General features: G+C 35.8%; 1 long non-coding RNA gene across 1 annotated transcript; it reads right to left on the bottom strand.

Annotated features, from left to right (window-relative positions):
- Window positions 1-612: 612 nt before the first annotated feature.
- Window positions 613-9390, bottom strand: LOC125692083 (uncharacterized). The gene is made up of 3 exons (XR_007376441.1): window positions 9354-9390; window positions 3656-3783; window positions 613-2298 (listed from the first exon to the last, which is right to left on the bottom strand). It is a non-coding gene; the product is annotated as an uncharacterized LOC125692083 (long non-coding RNA).
- Window positions 9391-22948: the final 13558 nt, after the last annotated feature.

The following is a 22948-nucleotide window of genomic DNA, read 5'->3' as shown; positions in this document are numbered from 1 at the left end:
ATGAAGCCCCCTGTCAACTTACCCAGTGATATGCAGAGAGAAACTCATCTGACTGAATGGAGAAATCTACTTCTAGTCTTTAACATCCTCTTGTTGGATGGTGATAGTACACTCAATGTAGTAATCACCCTACCCACATGTAAATTCCTACATTCTGAATTTCAAACAGCAAGCTGAATCCTGCTGCTAACTTTTATAAAGTTGTCATGTAACACAGCTGCCTAAAAACATATTTAATTCCAATAAATTCACCTTATATCCATCTGGGTAGAGTTGACCAATAACACTGGCATTTAAAGGGATTTAGCAACTGCTAGAAGTTCCTAAAGTTAAGAGAAATCTTAAATTTAAATTCAGCTACTGGCTGTTATGGTAACTGTATGCATGTAATTTTATCTAATCTGAGATTTTCATGTGGGGTTGATTGGTGTGAGCTGACATGATTCCACTGTCTTTCTCATGCACCAGCTGGAGATCATACAGAGTCTGATTTTAAATTAAAAAAAACAAACAGAAAATGTTTCTGAATAAGTACAGCAAGCATCCTACAAAGTCAAAGACATCAGATGGGGAGGGTCCACAAAAAACGGTAGTAATTAGTTCCTAAATTACATTGATTTCTGAAACTGTCTACTTCATCCTAGGATAGTGTGTAGAGCAATGGGAAAAAAATATTGTCATGCAGTAGTATCTGTATTCCCTCCAGATAATATTGATAAGACAGAAGGTGACTGTGTAAGCTATGTTACTGCACATCTGGCCTCAAGTCTGTTACCACTCTACTCTTCAGGTGAAACCAGGGATGCTCAATGAGGTGCCAAGGTCATCCAGGTTATTTGCATCAGAGCAGGAAGCTGGTGAGGCTCCACAAACCTAGACTCTCCTTTTCAATCAATATTCAGAAAGCTTAAGAGCACCAACACTTGTGCAGTAGTGTACAGGAACTTGTTTTTATATTTCCCTTGTTTTCCTATAGAGAATAGTTATCTGTTCGGGAGCAGTCTGCATGCTGCTTACATATGGCATTGCATTTGCTATTAATCAATACTAATATAGTACTAATTTCTGTGGAAATCTGTTACAATAGTTGTAAAAATGAATCTGTGGATGCATAAAAAGCACAAACCATTCAACACATATCAGGGAAAAAAATAAAACTTTTGAAACAGTTACCATTAAAGTCTGCCTATAGCTGTTGTTATTTGAATAAGTCAACCATTTTCTGAAGCAAACCAGGAAAATATTTTGTCTTCCCCTCAACATACTCAATACAGACATGGGCGAAAATAAAATCAAATCCACGCCTTCTCAGATCCAGGCATTTATAAAACAGCATGAGGATGAGAGAGGTGTGTTTAATCCTAAGACTGTTATAACCCCAGTATCTGTCTTTTTATCTTACAAGACTGTTGGAGGCAATACAACACAAGACTGAATCAAAATCAACACCCTAGCACCCTATTCACATAATGACAACTAATACCACCACTTCTCAGCATGTTAGGAATTTTTTTTGCCAAAAAAATCACACTAAATTATATTTAAGGTAAAGCACCTTTGTTCAAAACTTCTATATCAGAATAGCATCACAGTATTGACTGCTTAGGTCCATTTTTGAATGAAGAGGTGAGCTTTCATTATCCAGTATCTTGGACTTTCCTTTAGTGCCTATTCTTCTATAAAGCAGCATGCTTTAATTTTGAAATCAGCTGGTGAGACAGACTCATTTCAGCATACATATTTATAGTCTTCCACCCATCTATTTTCTGTGAATCACTGCTGCAAAGGAGAAAACTGTTTTGAAATAACAGTTGCTTCACACATAAATAGAAATGCTAGTTTTGTAGTGAACCCAAATGTCACGATCTCATGGCCTTTAGGCCAATGCTGTTCATAATCACAAGAAAGTCAAAGAAATTTTTGTAAAGGACACAGAGAGACACTGTATTGTGTTGCTTGCCAGACTGCTCCCATTGGCCCATGGATGTTGGGCACCATTGACAAAGGGGTTTCCTGAAGGTTCAGAAAACTTCATGGCAGTGTCTGTATTTGAAAATGTTTCAATGAGTATCAAAGGCAATTCATCCTAACTGTTCAAAATTCATCAAAAAGGTCCTCTTCCACTTTGCTGTTCTGGCAGTTGCCTCAAGGACTCTTCACTCCGGGATGCGCTCAGTATCTTTTTCTTTTTTTTCCCCCTCTTTGCCTTGGAAATTTGATTTTACTCCTGTTGCTTATAAAATCTACATTCTGCCTCTTGTTCATAGGGCCAGGGAGAAACAGGCAAGCATTGGGATTCTGGGAATTAAATTAGAATAGAAGCAGGTTTGAAGTCAGAAAAGGCAACACTCCATATATATATATATATATATATTTATATATATTTCCACCGAGACTGTGACTTGGGGATTTTAAAGAAGCACCAGCAGCAAAAGTGAACCAAGAGCTGTACTTCTGTACTTTGGTGGAAGCTTTCATTGACTCCCTGACATAGAATTGATTTCGTGTCCTGTAAGCTTTCCCAGTTTAATGTTCTGTATACTTCCTAAGCAATTTCACAAACTCTCCTGGCAGCTAATTTTAATGCCTAAGCAGAAATCATAGAATGGCTCAGGTCAGAAGATATCTCAAAGATCACCCAGTTCCAGTCCCTCTACCATGGGCTGAGTTGACATCCACTAGGCCAGGCTGCCCAGGGCCCCATCCAGCGTATAAATGACAAATTTAGAGAAAGTTTTCCTCAACTTTCAGGTAAAAAAAATCTGTCTCCTAAATTGAAATCATGATATCACCTAAAGGAGCTGAAACATCCAGGCCTACAGAGTGAAATTGATACAAAACAAGAACACAACAAAATATATTCCTCTCAAATAACATCTGTCATGTACATACATTTTCTGTATCAAAAAAATATAATACATGAGTAAAGCACCAAACATTCAAAGACTGTATTTCCTGTGTACTAACGTAAATAGGAATATATATAATATAAATAATGCTGGAAAGAAAAAAAAAAACTTGTTAAGATAATATGTTATATATTTGCCTCTTGCAGTGCAGTAGCTAATGAACAGAGAGCAAAAGCAATACTATTCTCTTTCATAGCTATGGACAAGAAAAAAATGCAAATTGAATTGAATAAGCTCTCACTTAATGTATTGGATTAATTTTAAAATACACCTCATAATGACTTTATCCTCTGAGAAGTTTCAGGAGGTTTTAATGCTTGAAAAGCCAGATGCTGTACCATGGCGTGTGTGTATTTTCAGGGATAGCAGGTCTTACCAGATGAAGAAATAACGTCCTTTAAAGGTGTTTGTGCTTCAGAAATGCACACATGGGTAATTTGCCTGACATTTTAAAAATTTAATTTAGGTTTCTCAGGCAAAAGGCATAATCATCAAGTAACAGCTCACTTTCCATCCATTGAAATTTCTTAATGGTTCTAAATATGATGCGCACTCTGAAAAATTACTTGACTCACAAGCATGAACTTTTAACACAATTAATTTAATTTGTAAAGTGAACAATATGCATCATTAATGACTCACAATTTCCAATTTACAGAATGGTTTCTGCCTCATGTCTCAGTCATTCCCATCAAGCCATTTTCTGCAGCTTTATATTACCTTAAGGTATTGTTCAGCTTTCCTACCTTAACTGCATAATGTCCACCTTTTCTTTCACAGCTAACTACCATCAGTGGACACATCACTCTCATTCAAGATAACACAGCCACATCCAGTATTCTTCTCTCTCCTTCCGCAGGGGTTATGGTCTTACCTGCCAAGTTCAAAGAACCACACGGAATCATTAAGGCTAGAAAGACCATTAAGATCATCCAATCATCAACCTATCACCATCATACCACTAAACAATGTCACTCAGTGCCACATCTTCACATTTCCTGAACACCTCCAGTGATGGTGTACAATCAATGAATGCACAGACGTTACAGTTATGAGGTATAGCAGACAACTTGGCTACGCAGTTATTACACCAAAGCGGAAAAGATAGGATGCTTACCTGTATCTTGGGCTCACTTGTGAAACTCCAGCAGAGTGGATCTCCAGAAGAGATCCTTCCTCACTGACAGTCCACTCTTAAATGGGTCTAGGAGAGGTGGAGCCAGGCTCCACCCCTTCCAGCAGCACAGGTGAATTGCCTTCACCTGTGCTCCCATGGCTGACTCATTGCTCACCTCAGGTGATCAGAGGTTCAGGCTGTGATTCAACAGTTCCCATACAGATGTTGTCTCCACTGCTTCCCTGGGCAGCCTGTGCCAGTACCTTACCACTCCTGAGAATACTTTTTTCCTAATATACAACCAGAATTTCCCCTGATGCATCTAACAGCCACTATTAAGTTGTTCTTTGGCTTCAGAAAATGGCTATGCAAAGTACACCAAGGTTAACCAAAGCTTCCATGGTCAAGCAATATATGCAGATTGCTGGTCTGTTCCACCCCTGAATGAGCATTACATTTGGGGTCAGTGTTTGAAGGTTGCCTCAGAACAGGAAGTAAACAGACTTGAATATATTTCTGTGAATCCTAAGAGCCTATGAAATAAAGGTGTGAAACAGCATCAGATTTCCTTAATTTTTTTTGGTGTTAAGTCAAAATTGCCTTAAACTGCCATAAATTTTGATAAGCTGAGAAAAGACATGGGGTTTGTGGAACAATTATGATGTAATAACTGCTGAACAAGCACAGTGAATATAATTTCTCAATTACTTCTTTGCTTCAGAAGGTAATCACTGATGCTCAAGTTGTTATATCTGGAACATGATTACAAGCTTAAGGCCCAGCTGCTCTTGAAAAGAGGAGAGCAGATGCTCCACAAAGCTTGAATGGAAACAGAAGGCTATTTGTGAATGTCTTCAGGAGTTTTACTCTTAAATGGTTGTGCCAAATTCAGAAAATGATTAAAAAAAAAAAAAGGGACAGTAAGTTCCGGCTACCTTTAAGAATGACATAGCACAAAGCTGTCCAGAGTTTTGAGGTTTTGAAGTGGGTGCTGAAGTCCTTTAAACATACCATGGTATGAGTTGCTTTCAGTAAGGTTGGGCAGATGGTGTGACATGCCTGAGTATTTCTCTTATCTCAGATTCCTTATTTATGAGGCAGCAGGTGTCCATTCTTAAGCCCAGAAGATGATGAACAGAAAAGGCTTCCATTCAACATTGATGTAAGTGATACTGAGTGATCCAATAGTTCAGCTCTACAGCACTAAAGGATGATGAACCAGCAGGATAAATTATTTCTGGAGTTTTAAGATTTGTGGGTTTTGGTTGTTGTTGTTTCCCCCCCTTCCCCCCCCCCCCCCCCCACCAGGGATTGTTAAACTAAATACAAATAGTATCAGAAGGGTGAGGCTTATTTGTTTATTTATATAGCTGTAATATGACTAAGCACAGCCCCAAAATAGAGTTATTTCAGTCTCAAATCAACAAATATAAAATGCAAATTAAGTTCTTTGTTAGATGAAGGTATCTGAAGGTGTGCAGTGACACCTGAGCTATGTACTTCATCATTGTAATACAGCCATTATAATATTTATTTTTTATATTACATAAGAAGAGAAAGTATGAGAAGGACAAATTCAGTATAGCGAGGACAGCAAAGAGTAGGACTTAAGCACTGCTGAAGATAACTCCCTATGACTGTGAGGTAAATCAATTCATCTCATAATGAGCCCACTCTTAAAACTTGACTGCAGTTGATGACCATCAAAAGTTCTTCGCTAATGACAGACTAGTGTTGCTGTGTGAAGTTTAATTTTTTTAATGATTCATTAACACAATAAAATACAATGAGGGACTTAGTAGAGAAATTAATAGGGCAATCAATGATATTAATAGGTAATTAATGGTATCAGTTGATCAGCTAGATTTTTTTTACTTACAGTTAGGTTTAATTTACTGATCAGATAAGAGTGCCTTTATTCTTAAATATCAACTAGATTTCATATATGACTTTTACAGGAAAGTGCTTTAGGAAAAAGTTAATTGAGGACACACTGATATTGACATAAAGTACACTTGTTGGCACCTGCACAGAAATAATTACAATGATCTTTGTTAAACACAATCAGATGTAGGCTGAACTAAGGAATGTGGAGTATTTTGTATTATGTCAGGGTGCAATTTGTGAAGAGTAGTAAGGAAAGATTTGGTACCAAATCTCTATCTGCAAACTGCTCCCTGTTGTATAGGATACTTCCTTGTCACTGTCACAGCAGTGTTAATTACAGCTCTCTGGCTTTAGAAGTGGTGAAAATGAAGGCAGCCAGCTGAAGTTAGAGCTGAATTTTAATTCATTTAAATATTGTTTGTATTAAATCAACTCATTTTGTAATTATCCTGCCCTGATGAGTAAAAATGATAATGTCACTAAATACTAGTGAAAAGGTCAGAGGAAATAAATAATTACAACTGGTATTACATTTGGCATTAGAAGAGGAAAAAAAAACCTCAGTGAAAAACAAATAATATAATATTTTCTTATGTTTTCTAGTAAGAGGATTCTACATTTTTGTTTTCTAATTGGACAACAATCTATGGTCCATTACCTCTCTTTTATTTCTTATTATTTTGTCTGAATGCATTAAGATGTTGCGGAAAAAAATAAATGGCCCCATGTTAGCTGGCTCTGAAAAACATACTGTAAAAAAGTTACAAGTGTAATTTCTTAAAAAAAATTTTAGATTTTTAGAGCAGAAATTTAAGGGCCATTAGCATATTCTATGGAGTGGTCCATGTAAGAAAGGTAATCAATTTTGCTACTTTCAATTGTATATAGATATAGTATACACATGTATGTACATTATGCAAGGATATAGAGAATTGTGTGAGTGTGTATGTGTGTCCATATGTTAGACCAAATTTGGGGTAACTGCAATATCTAAGACTTTTGCAAAAATCTCAGATTTTATGTTCATTCTTTGAAGATTTGAAATTCTTCTTGCCTATGAATTCCATGCACATTGCACCTCTGAAAGGTTATTCAGTCCAGAATACTTCTATTAAGATTTGAATACATATACAGCAGTAAGGCAAAGTAGATTGTATTTATTTTTTACTAAATGCCATTTCAACTCACTAAACATATACTTCAGCATATAAGTTCTGTTGAAAACTGTATTTTATTTTCAAATATAATGAAGTATACTGAATATTTAGAGTATGTTCATGTTAAGTAGAAAATAAATTTTGGTAAATATAAATAGCCTATCTTTGCCTTCTCCTTTACAGTTATAAAAAGTGTTGAAAATAAAAATCTTTCAGAAATTTGTCTAAGTTCTTTTCCTTTGGTCCTATACATAAATAAGAACTATATACTGAATATTCTCTTAAACTGGCCATTCTCTTAAATGATTAGCACAATATGCATTTGAGTTCTAAGATCTATATTAAAAATGATCCTGTTAATACATCTGCATTTTCTGTATCTTGTGCAAAGGAAGGGCTATCCTCATGAGGATTTCTACTGAATGGACTGTGCAAAAATTACATCAGGGAGAGGGAAAAAAAGCCTGAAACCTATGATGTTGAACTTGACTAATAATAGAGAAAAAAAAAATCATTGTCAGACTATATTATCAAAGCTTTATCTTCTTTGCATGACTTTTTAACACTCTTTATCAAACCTGGTCTAAATTTCAGCTGAATATATCTATTTTCTGCAATTTCTGCTTCGTGATGAAAGCTTCCACATTTCAACATAGAAATAATTGGTCTTACTTTCCCTACCTGCAAAAAGAAACCAACTGTTGCTGTCTAGGCCTAGTTTAAATTCTGAGGACACCAATCGGCCATATCTAAGGAAGGAACATTTCCTGTATTTTATCCAATAATCCAGTGTTTCAGGTAACCAAGAGTTAAGGCAGGTAATTCAATTTTCTTCTCCACCTGTGGTGATTCAATCCCATCTCTTTCATTACTCACAAGTGTATCTCAGTTAACTTGCAATGTGCAATTATGCTATGCCTGTCTTTGAAGTTATCCAAATTATGGTTCTCCACTTGCCTTCATTCATGGTGTTTACATATTCATCGAAATTAGGATTTAAATCCTGGCATTCTAGATTAGTTTCTAATCCCTAATTTATGGAGTTATTTTCACTTTTTCTCTCACATTGTCTTAATAAACATCACTGCTTGGAAAGGCTGCAAGTTCTCTTCTGTAAAATATGCAGAACACTCTCACCAAGATGAGAATATTAAACCTTGAGCTTCCATTCCCAGTTGAGAGCTTGAATGATGGGCTATGCAGTAAAGGATAGTTAGACAGTATTAACTCATATTCCATTTTGGATCAAATGCCTACATCTATCCCTTCAGTGCTTTGACAGAGAGCTACAGATATTCAAGCATGACAAAAATCCTTTACCTTTTTACTGTGAAAATAGCTTATCACTAGAAAAATTTAACTAATTATATGGTTGGTTTTCTATCACATATATCATTTTCTGTAGAGTTCTTAAATTACGCCCGGATAGACTTTGAAGACACATGTCTTATCTGAACCACTGGTTGTCAGATCTGTGCAAGAGTCAGTAGGCAAAAATCTGATGACATTTTAAGTTGCAGAGCAGCTGAGACGTTGATATAGGTGTCATTGGTACCTAAAATCCATGAATCTACGAAAAATGCTGCCTTGTAGTTAATCTATGCCATTCTTTATTGCACAGTATTTTTTTTTCCTCCCTGCTCCATAATTCTGAGGGGAAAAAAATCCTACATTCTTATTTAGTGAAATATATATTTAGGGTCTATGTCACATAATGTATTCCTCTAATTAACACTTCAGTATTTGTTAACACAGTAGCACGTAAAGTATTGGAAAATGCACACTATTGATCTTAAGAGTTATACAAGCTTCTGTATTTGATTAAAACATTTTGTAAAGTGCTTTGGCACAACATTAAACAAGAAAATGAAAAGATAAAAAAAAAAAAACACTGATTTGCTCATTTGTAAGCTGGTTCAGTAACATTAAAATAGGTAGTCTTTCAATGAAATGTATGGTAGAGAAATTAAAATTATATAAAGTTGTTTTGCTGCAGTAGATTAGTCCATATCAACCAAATTCTGCATATTAAAGAGCAGTGCAAACATTACATTTTACATTCAGATTTCTAGCTAACGTCCAGTCTGAAGTAGGTATATACCAGTTTATGGCATACTGAAGGCTATCTAGGCATGAACTGGGACCTACAACTAGCTCACATGTAGTTAAAGAAAACAGAAGTGCCTTACTGTACAGTCAGTGAATACAAAGATGTTATAATTATGAAAGAAACAAGAGAGTTTGCAAAGCAGATTATAATAACAAAAAGAGAATAAAGCTTACCCATGTCCTAGGCTCACTGCAAAACTCCAAAGCAGAGATCTCCAGAAGAGATCCTTTCCTACTGGTGGAAAACTAGCTCTTAAATGGGTCTAGGAGAGGAGGAGCCAGGCTCCACCCCTTCCAGCAGCACAGGTGAGCTGCCTTCACCTGTGCTCCCATCCCTGACTCATTGCTTGGCTCAGGTGATCATACAGTTCCCATACACTAATACTGAAAAAAAAATGAAAAACATTATCACAGAATAATTAAAGTTGGAAGAAGTCCATGAAGGTATGTAGTTCAACCTTAGAATCATAGAATACTTTGAGCTGGAAGGGACCTTTAAAAGCCATCTGGTGCAACTCCCCTGCAATGAACAGGGACACCACAGCTAGATCAGGTTGCCCAGGGCCTGATGCAGCCTTGCCTTGAAAGTCTCCAGGGACGGGACATCCACCACATCACTGGGCAACCTGTTCCAATGTTTCACCATCCTCAATATATAAGATTTTTTCCTTATGTCTAACCTAAATCTACCCTCTTTAAACTTGAAGCCATTTCCCTTCATTCTATCACCACAGACCCTGCTAAAGAGTCTGTCCCCTTCTTTCCTATAGACCCTCTTTAGATATTGAAGGGCTGAACCTTCCTGAAAGTAGATCCAGTTGCTGCACATGACCTCTTTCAATCAAGCTTTAAATATCTTTAAGGATGGGGATTTGACATGCTGTTATGGAGAAAAAAAAAAATAAATCCTTGTTTCTTTTGATTTTTTTATTATTATTATTTTTTTAATTTTAGTGTGATTATTGAAAAAAATTGGCCTATTTCCTGTGCTCTTACAAGAAGTGTTTGGCTTCATCACGTCTGCATTCTCCCATCAGGCAGTTGCAGACAGCAAAATGATCTCTTGTTAATCATACCCTCTTAGGGAAAAATAAACATAGTTCTGTTTCGGTTTGCTCTTGAAAGCAAAGAGATGTAGAACTTAAATCTACAAGATATTGCAGATAAAAAGCTGAGACATGATTTGTAAGAGAATTTGAATAGCTGTTGTCCTGGTAAAATCTTGGATGTATTCACACAACTGTGTCATTATAACAGGGAGAAAGTTCCCATTTCTGTTCACTCCAATGATGAACTGAGTGTTCTAACCATGCATTAACGAACTCTGGTCAATCTTCTGATGCTCCTAGTATGAACCTATTATAATCTTGGATAATCTATGTGAGTATGTGCCAAATACTGCTAGCAAAGACTGTGTTATGTTAACGTCAAAGTAGTGGCAATAGCTGATCACTAAATCTTAACTGGTCTTTTATTTCAGCAAGAACAAGCTAGGAATGCTAAATATTTCTTACCTTCCTGAAAAGAAAGGACTGAAGATCCAGAAATGCTGCAAGTAGGGCAGAGGGACTGAAGTGAGAAGTGAAGATTTTGAGAGTTCAAAGAAGATATAAAAAGGAAAAAGATTTAAAAAGCTCCACAGGGAGCTCTAGACAGGAGGTGAGAAGATAGTCTTTTGTAGTGGGAAAGTCTGCTGTAGTGGCTGGACCATCTGAGGTTTGAAAATACACTAGAAAAATTCCTCAGTGAAAAAGGAAACAATGACCTTGGAGCATCTCTGCCTTTGAGTATGGCACATGGGCTAAAAGAATTTTATATCACAAGCTGTAGATTAAGACTCCACGCAACCTTAGAGGAATTAACTGCCAGATGAAACTTTACTAGATCTGTTACAATATAACCTGCCACTACCAATGGGCGTTAATCAATATCTGTCACATAGGAGAAAGGAAACTAATGGCAGTGTTTCACCTGTCTGTTCCTACACAGTTCTATAATCCTTTAGATAAAGGAATTTTGAGATTAAGTGGGTGCAAACTGGAGTTAGCCAAACTAAGCAAAAGCACACATTCTTAAGAATGAAGGTTAACTAATAACTAGAACAGTTTATCAACGGATGGGATAGATGCTCTGTCATTTAAAATCTACACATCAAGATTGGGCATCTTTATAATTTTTTTTTAATTCCATACACAACTGATATGGAATCCATGGATAAAATTATATGGTATATTTGAGGTCAAATTAGATTCTGGCAATGGGTATTCATGGTTTGAACACTTAAATTTATCTTCTGGTTTAAATCAGAATGACTTTTTTTTTTTCTGTCAGGTCAGAATTTCACCAAATTTCTGGGTTCCCTTCCCTTCCCTTCCCTTCTTTTTCCTTTCTTTTCATTTTGTTTCATTTCATTTTATTTGTTTATTTCTGAAAATGCTGGAATGATCTTTTTCACAAACAAAAACTTATGAAAGTATGTTCTCACCAAAGAAAATGACTTTACTTTTGAATGTTTATTCAGAAAACTTTGTAGAAAACAGAACAGTAAGACTGTTCATTGGAAGGAAAGTCACAGGATAGGAAACAAGAATAATACTGCAAAACGTGTCAGAAGAGAATCACATAAATCTGAGACACAACTCAGAAAGCTGTTTGTTCCACTAATAGATCTTACATTGGTATTACATAATCTTTTTCAGCTTTATTGACAAAAAGGCTGCTAGCCAACTGCAGTTCATGTTTCCTGCAAAATCACATTAACTTTATTAATGAAAAAAAAAAAATTGATTTTGAATAGTCTGTTAATTTGTTTCGAATTCAAATCAACAAAATTATGTAAGCCAAATGTCAGAACCCAATGCTTTCTAATCATATGGATGTCTTTTTTAAGGACAAAATCCTCTTTTTTTTTTTTTCCTCTTTCTTTCTTCAGTCTGTGTAAATACCTAGAATAAGAGTATGAGTAGAAATTTAGAAAGAATAATTTAATTCTTCACTGTAGTTATAAACTTTGCCACCCTTTTGAGAATTCTTGAGCTGACTTGAAATCAAAGATGAATTTAGTGGCTCAGAAGGAATGTTCTCTAAATAAATACTATAACAAGACCTCATCGGGCTTTAATTGTTGCCTTTTTTTTGTTTTTTGTTTTTTTTTGCTTGCTATGCTGCCACTGCATTCCGTATTCCTGGACCAAAAAGTATAAAAGATTCTTAGCAGTAGAATCTGAAATTCTGGTTCATTAAATACTTCAGAAGATGATCATTAAAAAGTAAATAAATAAATAAAAATCAAACAATATCTATGTGAAGGATAACTCCTCATTCTAATAGCACTGGATGCAAAAAAGAAATTGAAAGACAATCTAAATATGACTGGGGTGTCAACATTGACAAATAACCAAGGCATATGTTTCCTGAAAAATTGAAAGAACACAATAAATCCAAGTTTGATGCCCTGCATGACCAACTGGAAAGTAGCTTTATTTTGTGCCTATTTATTTAATCATGGCTTCAGAGATACCCAACAGATAAAAAGCTGCACTGTGCAAAAATCAGTAAGCAATTTCTTAGTGTCAGAAACATAAGAGTTTTTAAAAATAATGTTGATCATCACTGAATTACTTTTGCATATTCCCAGCTCTATGACAATTAGCATAAAATAGCTAAAATATAACATGACAGTAGATAAAATAGCAGTAGTCTCTTTGAGTCTCTTTTTGTTCTGTATCCATGAATAAGCCAGAATGTGGATGATTGACAGATTCCTACATAAAATAAACTGGTCTGTTGACCAGTTTGATCTGCGAGCAGGAAATCTCAAAGTACAAAAAGCTTCTGAGATATAGTTGAAAAAACATGCCCTTTAGTGTATTCATTATCTCCCCAGCCTTCTGCTTTCTTTCAGCCTTTAGCATATATATGCATTTCCCTAAGGTTAAGCTAATGTGTTTCTCAATTCCTAGACTGCTATAACAAGAATCGAAGATGATAACAAAATGAATTCCCGGGCCTCTTCTGAAGCACATGGGTTTTGAATTTTAAGTAATTTGTTGCGCTAAGGTAAGAGCTATAGAGATTATCTCCTGGATCAAATAGAAAAGCTGAGCATTTTGAAATGTCCACAAGTTGCCTTCTCAACTGCCAGTCAAATTAAATTATTTTATACATATGTCACAAAAGTGAAAGTTCAAGATGATACCTTTCATAAAATTAATTAAAGCAGAGAACTCTGAGAGATCACTATTTTAGATAGGGCAAAACATTAAGGAGATTTAAATTTTAAAATACTAAAAAGTCTTTGAAGGACACCAGTGAGAACGTGTATTTATGTTTCCTGCTGTCAGATATCAAGTCCTCTTGTGATATTTCAAAAAACTGAAATTAGAAAGCAAATAGTAAATAGCTGTCTCATTTGTCATGTTAATGTCATTAAGGCTTAATGTGCTGGTAATATAGATGGTATTATAGCTTTTCATATTTTGAAATCTAATTTACCAAAGAAGATCTAGTGCCATATATGAATATACAGATATGAGGCTTGATTTTCTTCGTAACCTGTCACAAACCCTGTAAAACCTTGCGTGTTTCATGGACAGCAAAGTGAAAAACAGAAATCTGCTCCAAAAGCCACATGAATTGAAATGAATGGTCTGTCTTGGGTGACTACCAGAATTCCTCTGTTTTAGAGATGGCAGACAAAATGTGGAATTTACATTGGCCATCTATGATTCTTCCAGCATCAAAAATTGGATATCATAAGATATATGGAATTAAATTGTCTTTTTCATGTTCCCTTCCAAAACCTGAGAATAGGTTGTGCTAAGATGCCAAAAAATTCAGATGGCTAAAGCAGATGAAGAAAATGTCATTGATAACACTCTACACAAAACAGTTCAAGAGCTACAAAATAAGTTTGAACCCACAATATCATTCAAAGCTTTGTGTACAAGTAAAGGCTTTAAAGTGCTTCAAATTTGATGTCTTTAGAAAACAGAAATTGCTTCATGTGGTTGTAGAGTATTCTTTGTTTTGGGAAAAGCTCTCAAAGCACACAGCTTCTGGTAGCTGAGAGAGGTACTTAAAGTTTTGATAGCTCATAAAACGACTAGAAGAGACCCCAGTTTGTACTTTGAACAAAGCCATATGAATTTTTGATGAAGTGAATGTAAACACACACAACTATTGTTGCATGTAAAAGACATCTGTATTCTTTAAAACCTTTCCATTATGGAAAAACAAGGATTTGCTGAATTATAACAAATAATACAAAACAGTTCTCAACAGTTCTTAGAGCTGCAGTGTCTTTGTGCTTACTGGAGACAGAATGTCTTACAGAGAGAACATGCAAGGATGGATTCATACCTATCTATTCTACTAGCAACACTGAGCTGTTCTTCAAGAGTAGAAGCACAATATGTTAGGCAGAAATAGAATAATAATAATACTGGATCTGGCTAGGAAGCCCAAATGGTCCAATAGGATGAAAAACAGGATTCCATTCCCATATTATATCCACCTTTTCAGTCAGATCAAAATGATTTTTAAGACACTACAAAGCAATATAACGAGGAGAAAAACATTACTGTGGAGATAAATTCTGGAACACCTTCATTAACTGCTGGAAAACAGAATTTTTAATCTTTAATTCTGCTCTACAGAAATCAAAACTCAGACTTGTAAAGATTCATCTTTATAAAAAAAGATAAAAAAAGTTATAAAAAAAAATCTACACAGGACTAAAAGAGATCTTTGGCTTCATCCATACTGACATATTTTTTTTTTTCTATTTTTATCAGAGATAACTGCACAATGAAATTTCTCTCTTAAATTTACCTAATTTTATGTTAATGAATTACAGTACTTCCCCTGTGTATGTCTCAGTGAAAGGCAGAGACTCACTCTGTTGATAGAAACATTTCTGCTTGTAGTACACATTGTTTACAGTAAGTTATTTTGTGCCAATACTGTCCAACTGCTCATCGGTCTGTACAACCAGCTCAGTTATTTTGGCTCTGAACTGGGTCTGAAGGTTTGATTTCTTAGAGTAAAACTCTAATTCCTGATCTGATGGAGTTCAAAAGATGAACAGTGTATTCTAGTAAGGTTAGGGACTTTAGAATGTACTTTAGATATACCATGCTTTTTTGCATAAAGGATCAGTTACTGAAGAAACATACTTAACATAGTACGATCTACTGTCAAAACTGGAAGTTGAACTCGTTTTTCTGTTTGCTCAAATTCATTTAACGGAAACAACTAAAATAAGTACTGAAAGCTTCATAATAAGTAAGTACATGTCTAAAAGTGTAATTACTGATGGAAGTACTCTTTGTTCAAACTTCTGGGCATTCAGGTCAGACAGCGATGCTACGGAGTTGCACCAACAACCCAGTAAAAATTTCAGCACTTTTTTTTCCTAATCTTTTTGTACACAGCATGTGCTTGTCTTAAGCTGTTCTTTATCATAGCCTGAAACATAACTATAGACAGGCAGATGCTCTAAAGCAACTTTCTAAATGAGTTAGGAGACCTTATCAGCTGACCACAGATCATAAATCATTAGCAGCATACTAAGCTCATACAATCTTTAGGAGCCACTATGAAAATGCATTTTTGTTTTTTAAATGCATTTAGTAAACTAGAAAAGGCTGTTTGTTGAGTTAACATTGCTTAGGTGACTTACAATGACTAATTAAGTATCAGGAACACAACCACTTGCAATTGTTTCTCCCTATCCATAGTGATGGATATGTTAGAGACTTGGAAAAGGTGTAGGGAAAAATGGAAAGAAAAACAGATGCCAAATAAAGTGAATTAATCTTTATCAGAAGGAATGACAATGATGATTGTTGGAAAGCTTATTATTTCTGTAAACATTTTGGAAGTAAGAACTTGCATGTCACACACTAAAGGATGAGTTGAAAAATACAAAACAACAATCTGAGTAGCAACTTCCTTCCAGGTTTTGATCTAATAGAAGCAAATGTCTTGTAGGAAAAACGTTGTGGAATTTTGTCGGGAGGCTACCACAATGCAAACATTCCAACAGAGTAGATGCAAACACAGCTGTCAGTTTGGCATTCAGTAAGTTTTGATTGCCTGAATTTGCAGACCCGGAGAGTATCTTGTAGAACAGATTTCATCATAAACTATCTGAAGAGTGTTTTAGTATGTTATTGGATCACATGGTTTCAGTTTGGGTCATTGGACAGATTGGAGAACTCAATTCCATAGAACAAACATCTGTCACTTCAACTGCCTCAGTGACAGGCAGCTGTAGGAGGTCGTTTTCCATCACATGGCCAATGAATAGGAAAAGAAGAAAAATATAGCTTGGTGATGGGATTTACTGATGCTCTCAGACAAAAAAATAAAATAATACTAAGACTAAGAAAAATAAATCTGAGATTTCTTACAAAAAATGTTACTTTCCAGATACGGTTCAAGTTTTCTCAGTCAATCTACCATTATATTGTACACCATCGTATCCCTTTCACAGGACAAGATGTAATGACTTTAAGCTGGACAAGAAGTAATAGTTTTAAGTTGCATTAGGGGAGGTTTAGATTGGATATCAGAAAAAAGTTATTCTCAGAAAGGGTGGATTAGAAAGGCTGCCCAGAGAAGTGGTGGAGTCACTGTCCCTAGAGGTTTTAAATAAAAGGGTAGATGTTGCACTGAGTGACATGATTCAGTGGTATAGTGATGATGGGCTGGTGATTGGACTAGATGATCTTAGTGGTCTTTCCAACCTTAATGACTCATGATTTTATGATTCTAACAGAAGCTGCTGAGAAGTAAATGCTGTTGACAGATTTGATGCTGAAAATGTCAGCAATAATCACATTTTGATGGCAATCTGAAGTGAAAAAGAGGTGGGTTTGAGGGAAAAAAATCCACAGAACCCCATTATCTCTCCTTAAGCAAGAGTTTGAGAAAAAATGTGAAAAATATGCAGCCTCTGCTCAGCTTGGTTCAGGGTATATACCCCAGTAAAAGATTTTAAAAACTAAAACATACTAAGATTTAATCAGAATTGTGACCTTTTCAAGGGAAAGGATTGATTGGCCACTGTAAATTGTTGAAACCCAACTGATTATGCATGTACACAATCAATTGCACAATGATCAGCAGCAAATCAAGCAAACCAATGATCCGATAAACCAAGGAACCAATAAATCTCATATGCTTAGGAACAAATGACTTGTAAAGACTCTAACTCATACATGTCAGGTAATTTAATAATAAGGAGTACAAAGTGTGACATCTGAGTGTGATGTGGGAATCAGGAAGTCAAGAAGGAAGCATAGGATGATGCATCTATCTTTAAGATTTCAGCAAACCTCCCCACTGTCTACTTATCATCCCAAGAAATCTGCAGAATCCATAAGCACACATATCATACTGTATCGTAATATCTCCACAAAACCCAGCAAGTTTTCTCTCATTCACTCCTTATTTTCCTGTCACTTCCTTACAAAAAAAATGTGCATGAACCTTTCCCAGCAATTAATAATCATGTCAATTCTCAGAATGCAATCTGAGTGAAGTTAAAAAGCCTGGAAGGCTAGTGGGATATGAAGACTGGGAAGAACTTCCCGTTTTACAAGCCAAGCTAAAAATAATCTTCCTCCCAGCAATAATTAAAAGGAATGGAAAATAGTTTCATTGCATTTTCTGGATGCTTACTGTTTTTCTTCTCATAAAGTTTTCCAGAAATAATCAGAGACATTTCTGAAACAAAAAGAAATGCCAAACACTTTCTTTTCAGCTCAGTAGAGGAGCAATCAAATCCTTTTTTCACCATAAAAACTCTGCAGACATTGGACACTGCTGCTTGAGGTGCCTAAGCAACATGACAGGCTGAGGCTAAACCTGGGGTGTTGGCATTCACATCACTTCCTATATACGTCCAGTAGAAGTACTTCAATAACCACAGTCTGAAGCCAACATAGGCAAAAAAGTGCTGTCTTTTACTAAGGCCTGTCAGACTTTGGCTTCCTGCATGTTCTGTGAAGGGAAGCAGCCAAGATAACTGAGCTGGTGACTGCTGAAGGTAATATACCAACTTACTGCACGAATTTTTTCCATATAGACAGCATGCAGTACTGGCAGCCTGGTCTGCTGGTTGGCGACCCTGCACATAGCAAGGGGGTTGAAACTATATGATCATTGTGGTCCTTTCGAACCTAGACCATTCTATGATTCTGTGATTCTACTTAAAAACCATATATGGTTTGACATGTTAATTTTTCTCTTGCTATTAGAACCTACAGTAGATCTGATGATTGTGCTGTGGGTGAATGTTGCACAACAGGTCTGTTTTGTGACATAGGAGCCAGGTTTTGGGTGAAGGCTGTGACTCTTGGACTCAACATTCAAGAAATCCTGGTGTGATTTTGGAAGGAAACAAAAGGATGCTTCATTTTGGCACTGACTTTGCTGAAGTAACAGATTTGGACATTTCTAAGTGAGAAAACTTTGTGATGCTTTCATATACATATATGTATATGTGCGTATATCTATATAAAATAGAGATTATAGTTCACATGTACCAATAAGAAAAGATTTACATGGGCTACTTATTTTGCTCATTTCTAGTCAGTAGCTTTTAGACCTTACTAATAAAACTAACCAATACAACTGCAGCAAATGAAGATAAGATTAATGACACCCATTGACCTTTACATTTTTGGCCATCAAAGTTTTATGAGAGTATTTCTTAGTCATAAAATTTAACACTGTTTTCCATTACAGATTTCTTCTGCATGACTTGTCAGCTACAATAAACAAGACTTTGGTGGATTGATATTGGTATGTTTGTGTGCAGGAACCACGTCAAATCTTGTCTGAACTTAAATTATCTCTACTTTCACTAGAAGAGTGAAATCCAAGAACTATGAAGAAACTTATTGAGATAATCAAATCAAATGTATGACTAATATTGTCTGTTCCTTATTCCAAGCATCTTTGCTCTAATCATTTAGAAATTGAAAATTTTTCAGATTTCTTTAAAATTAAAATATTTTCTTCCTCTGATATATGTCAGCTCTGGATTGGTTATAGCATTCAGATAGAGCCTAACAGCAATGTAGTATTGAGCAGAAACAATGTCTTTCCGTATTTTGTGACTACAAAAGTTAATTGCTCTTTTTAAATTAAATATATTACTTTACATTAAATACACTGGGAAGCAAAGATGGTTAAATACAATACATATCAAGCATGAAATATCAGCTACATTTTAGGAAGCCACTACTACTTTGTCATTTGGTAATACCCCATATTAATTTTCTCCTGGAAGACCTTCAACTAAAATTTGAATAATGTATTTTCCTTTGCACCAAAAGGCACCAAGCCAAAAGTTTACCAGAGCAATTAATTACTACTTAAATAAGAAAGTGAAACTGAGTGGAGCTTAAAATTGGTTAAATTGTGTCAGATGTTTTGCTAGAAGAACCAGCACGTGATTGTTATGCTGGAAATATAAGGCTTAATGATCAAATATGTAAAGGACCATGGGTGTCATCAATCTTATCTATTTTTTCCAGACTCCAAATATTAAGAGTTATTGTATTTAGTTTTCATATAGCACATCTCATATATTGATCTTGATGTACTGTAAGTGAAGATGCACATGGCCATGTCTGTACTAAGAAAGCAGTCATGTTCCTTATGGCTTTGTTCAGGGTAAGGAGATTAAAGCACAGATATCAACTATGCTTAGGATGTTAAGTCCTAAAAAAATGGCCTATATTAATAGTGTTTTGCATATGGGAGATGAGGCAAAGCAATTACAGGAATTTGCCTTGGGATAGTTAGAGGTCAGAAATGGAACAAAATTTTCCTGCTGTTAAGCAGTGTGTCCACCTGCCATCATAAGACTTTATTTGATTTATAGCAATTGAACCTACATGTGTGGTTCATGACTTTGTGTTGAGGTTTCTATTTTTTTGTTTTGTTGTTTGTTTATTTGGTTGGTTGGTTGGCTGGAAGATCACTGACTATTTGCACTTTTGATGAATTAATCATTTGTCTTGGTTACTGATTTCTTCATGTTAATTGTTTTTTTGCAGAGCAACCAGAATATATTGAATGTGTTCGTAAATGCTTCCACCTTTTTTACCAGCATTTAGTATCAATCAATACAGAAAAAGTTCATTTAAAACATAATGATTATGCTGATTATCCTGAAACTTGGAGCTTTGTATATAACTTCAAAAGCACATATCCGCCTCAAAAAGTTCTAGCACATGTTACTGGAAAAAACTATTTATTCATAGTTAAATTTGACAGGCATGATTTTTACTTTATCTACTTTAAGCTAGGTAGGTGCCTTTCAGAAGACCCAAGTTCTTTGAATAGTTAATGGAAAAAGATAAGCTTAAAGCCACCTAAAACAGCTTTCATGAATAATTCTGCCTGACCTCAACCCATAGGGGATATAAACATGAGCATATACTGAATAATATTTGCATGCAGAACTGGATTTTCCATGGAAATGGATAGCAGTGTTTGTATGCATCAATACTGTGAGAAAAGTTGCACCCTTTGTTGAGTTGAAAAGGCCAATGTTTGTAAATTTAAGGTAGATGTTTTGAAAAATTGATCATCTTAATTATTAGAGGTTGTGAAGTTTAAAGCAAGCTACTAATTTTCAGAAGTGAGCTTGAGGAATACAACCTAAAATTTCCTTCCCTTACCTCAGGTTGCCTTGCTGACTTCATATATCCTTGCAAGCTATATTAAGTTTCAGACCACATTATAAAGATAAATACTGGACATTTCAGCGCATGGCATTATCAGTTAGTGGATAAATCATGGAAATCCTTTATGAAACCTTTTTTAATAAGACACACAATGAAGTCCTTCCTGTCTCCATCATCTCCTTTTTGACAGGCTGTAAACATAGGATAGAACAGAGTCATTACAGACATATCCATGAAATCTGGCTGGGCTGCAGGAGTTACAGAATTCTGCTTCAGACCTGGATGCCTATCAAATGAAATCAGCATTAACATAATAAGTTAGTTATTGCTGGTATTTAAAAAAAAAAAAAAAAAAGTGTATAATAGGCAAAGTACAGTAGGAGCTCAACAACTGCAGACTAGCACTGACTGAAAGAGCAATAGTGGCCTGCAGCAAGAATCAAAGTAATTACATCTCTCATAGGAAGTGTTGAACAACAGTTAGATTAATTATACGAAAGGAACCGTAACCAGTTCACTTTGCCTAGCAAGACAGATGCTTTCTTGTAAAACACTTTGGTTTGATATGGTCATTGGCAATCATGACCCTTCCCCTCCATCCCAAACACCACTTCTAGGTAGGAAGAGTTCAAATAGTGGTTTTATCACAACACAACAAGTAAAATGCAAATGTATGCTAAGCACTGAATGCTGCATAACCATCTCCATGCATTAGCTGAATCCTGTAGAACAGCATAAATGTTAGCATGCTGTGCGCATGTGAATGCGTGTTGTGGGGGGACTTCAGTAATTCTGTACAGATAAGGCTTCACTGCTTATGAATAAGGGCATCACTATAAAACTAATTAGTAAATCAGGAATTCCATTCAGCTCTTCACAGCCCAGATGCAATCTGTTCAATACACTTACTAATATTTTGTGCCATCTCAGCTAAAGCATCTTTGCTGAACTGAGTGCCACGTGTGATGTGAGTGCAAGAACTGAAAGGATAACTGCAGGAGTAAGGAAGGGAGGAGGATGTATCTGCAGAAAACATTAGTTAGCCATTACTGGAACACTATCCCCAGTTCTGATGTCTAATCTTTTAAAAAATAGGAGGCATTTCTGAAAAGTTGTATAAAGCTATCGTGTATTCTTGAACATACGCCTCACAGACAGAAATCACACAAGCTCTGTTTACTTAACTTCAGAAAAAGAGCAGGAAGAAAATTTACAGTTATCCATCAGTATATATGCAGGGAAACACCTCTTTTACTCATTGTTTTCATGGTATAAAAATCATAAGTGTATCAAAAATACAGTGGCTGAAAATTAAAATTGGACTTAATCTAATACTAGTTAGAAAGAGCTGGGAGACACAGTTGAGGGGGCTGCTTTAGGAGCAGCTGTTGTCTCTGCACCTGGCAAAACTCAGCTTCTTCAGCATAAATAAACATAGTTCACGTCACAAATATGTTGAACAGCTCATGCAGGTATTTCACCACAGCCGGTGTAACTACGTGGAAAAAAAACCCCTACAGATCAGCTGGTTCAACTGCCCTGCTCAAGCAGGGTCACCTAGAACACTTTGCACAGGATCATGTCCAAGTAGGTTTTGAATATCTCCAAACAATACTCCACAATCTCTCTGGAAACTTGGGCCAGTGTTCTGTCAATATCACAATAAAGAAATTTATCCTCATATTCTGAGGGAATTTCCTGTTCTTCAGTTAGACCCATTGCCTCTTGTTTTGTCAACTGCCACTACTGGAAAGAGCCTTGCTCTATCTTCATTGCACCCTCCCTTAGGATGGTTGGAATACACTGATAAGATCCCGTTAGTCTTCTCTTCAGGCTAAACAGGCCCAATTCTTTCAGCCTTTCCTCATGCAAAAAGATGCTTAGAAATTACATCCAGACTGATCTGTTCCATCGTCTTTTCAGGGATGATGGAACATAAAGATGACTGGCCTCTTGTTCCCTGGTCCTCTTTCTTACCCATTTTGCAGTCTGGAATGATATCATCTTTCTTCTGGTCCTCAGGCATCTCTCCTATTCTCCATAACCTTTCAAAGTTGATGG

This window comes from Lagopus muta, chromosome 4, assembly GCF_023343835.1.
Source record: "Lagopus muta isolate bLagMut1 chromosome 4, bLagMut1 primary, whole genome shotgun sequence".
NCBI classification, from domain to species: Eukaryota; Metazoa; Chordata; class Aves; order Galliformes; family Phasianidae; genus Lagopus; species Lagopus muta.
Note: the sequence above shows the minus strand (reverse complement) of the source record. Positions and strands in the feature narration are given on the sequence as shown.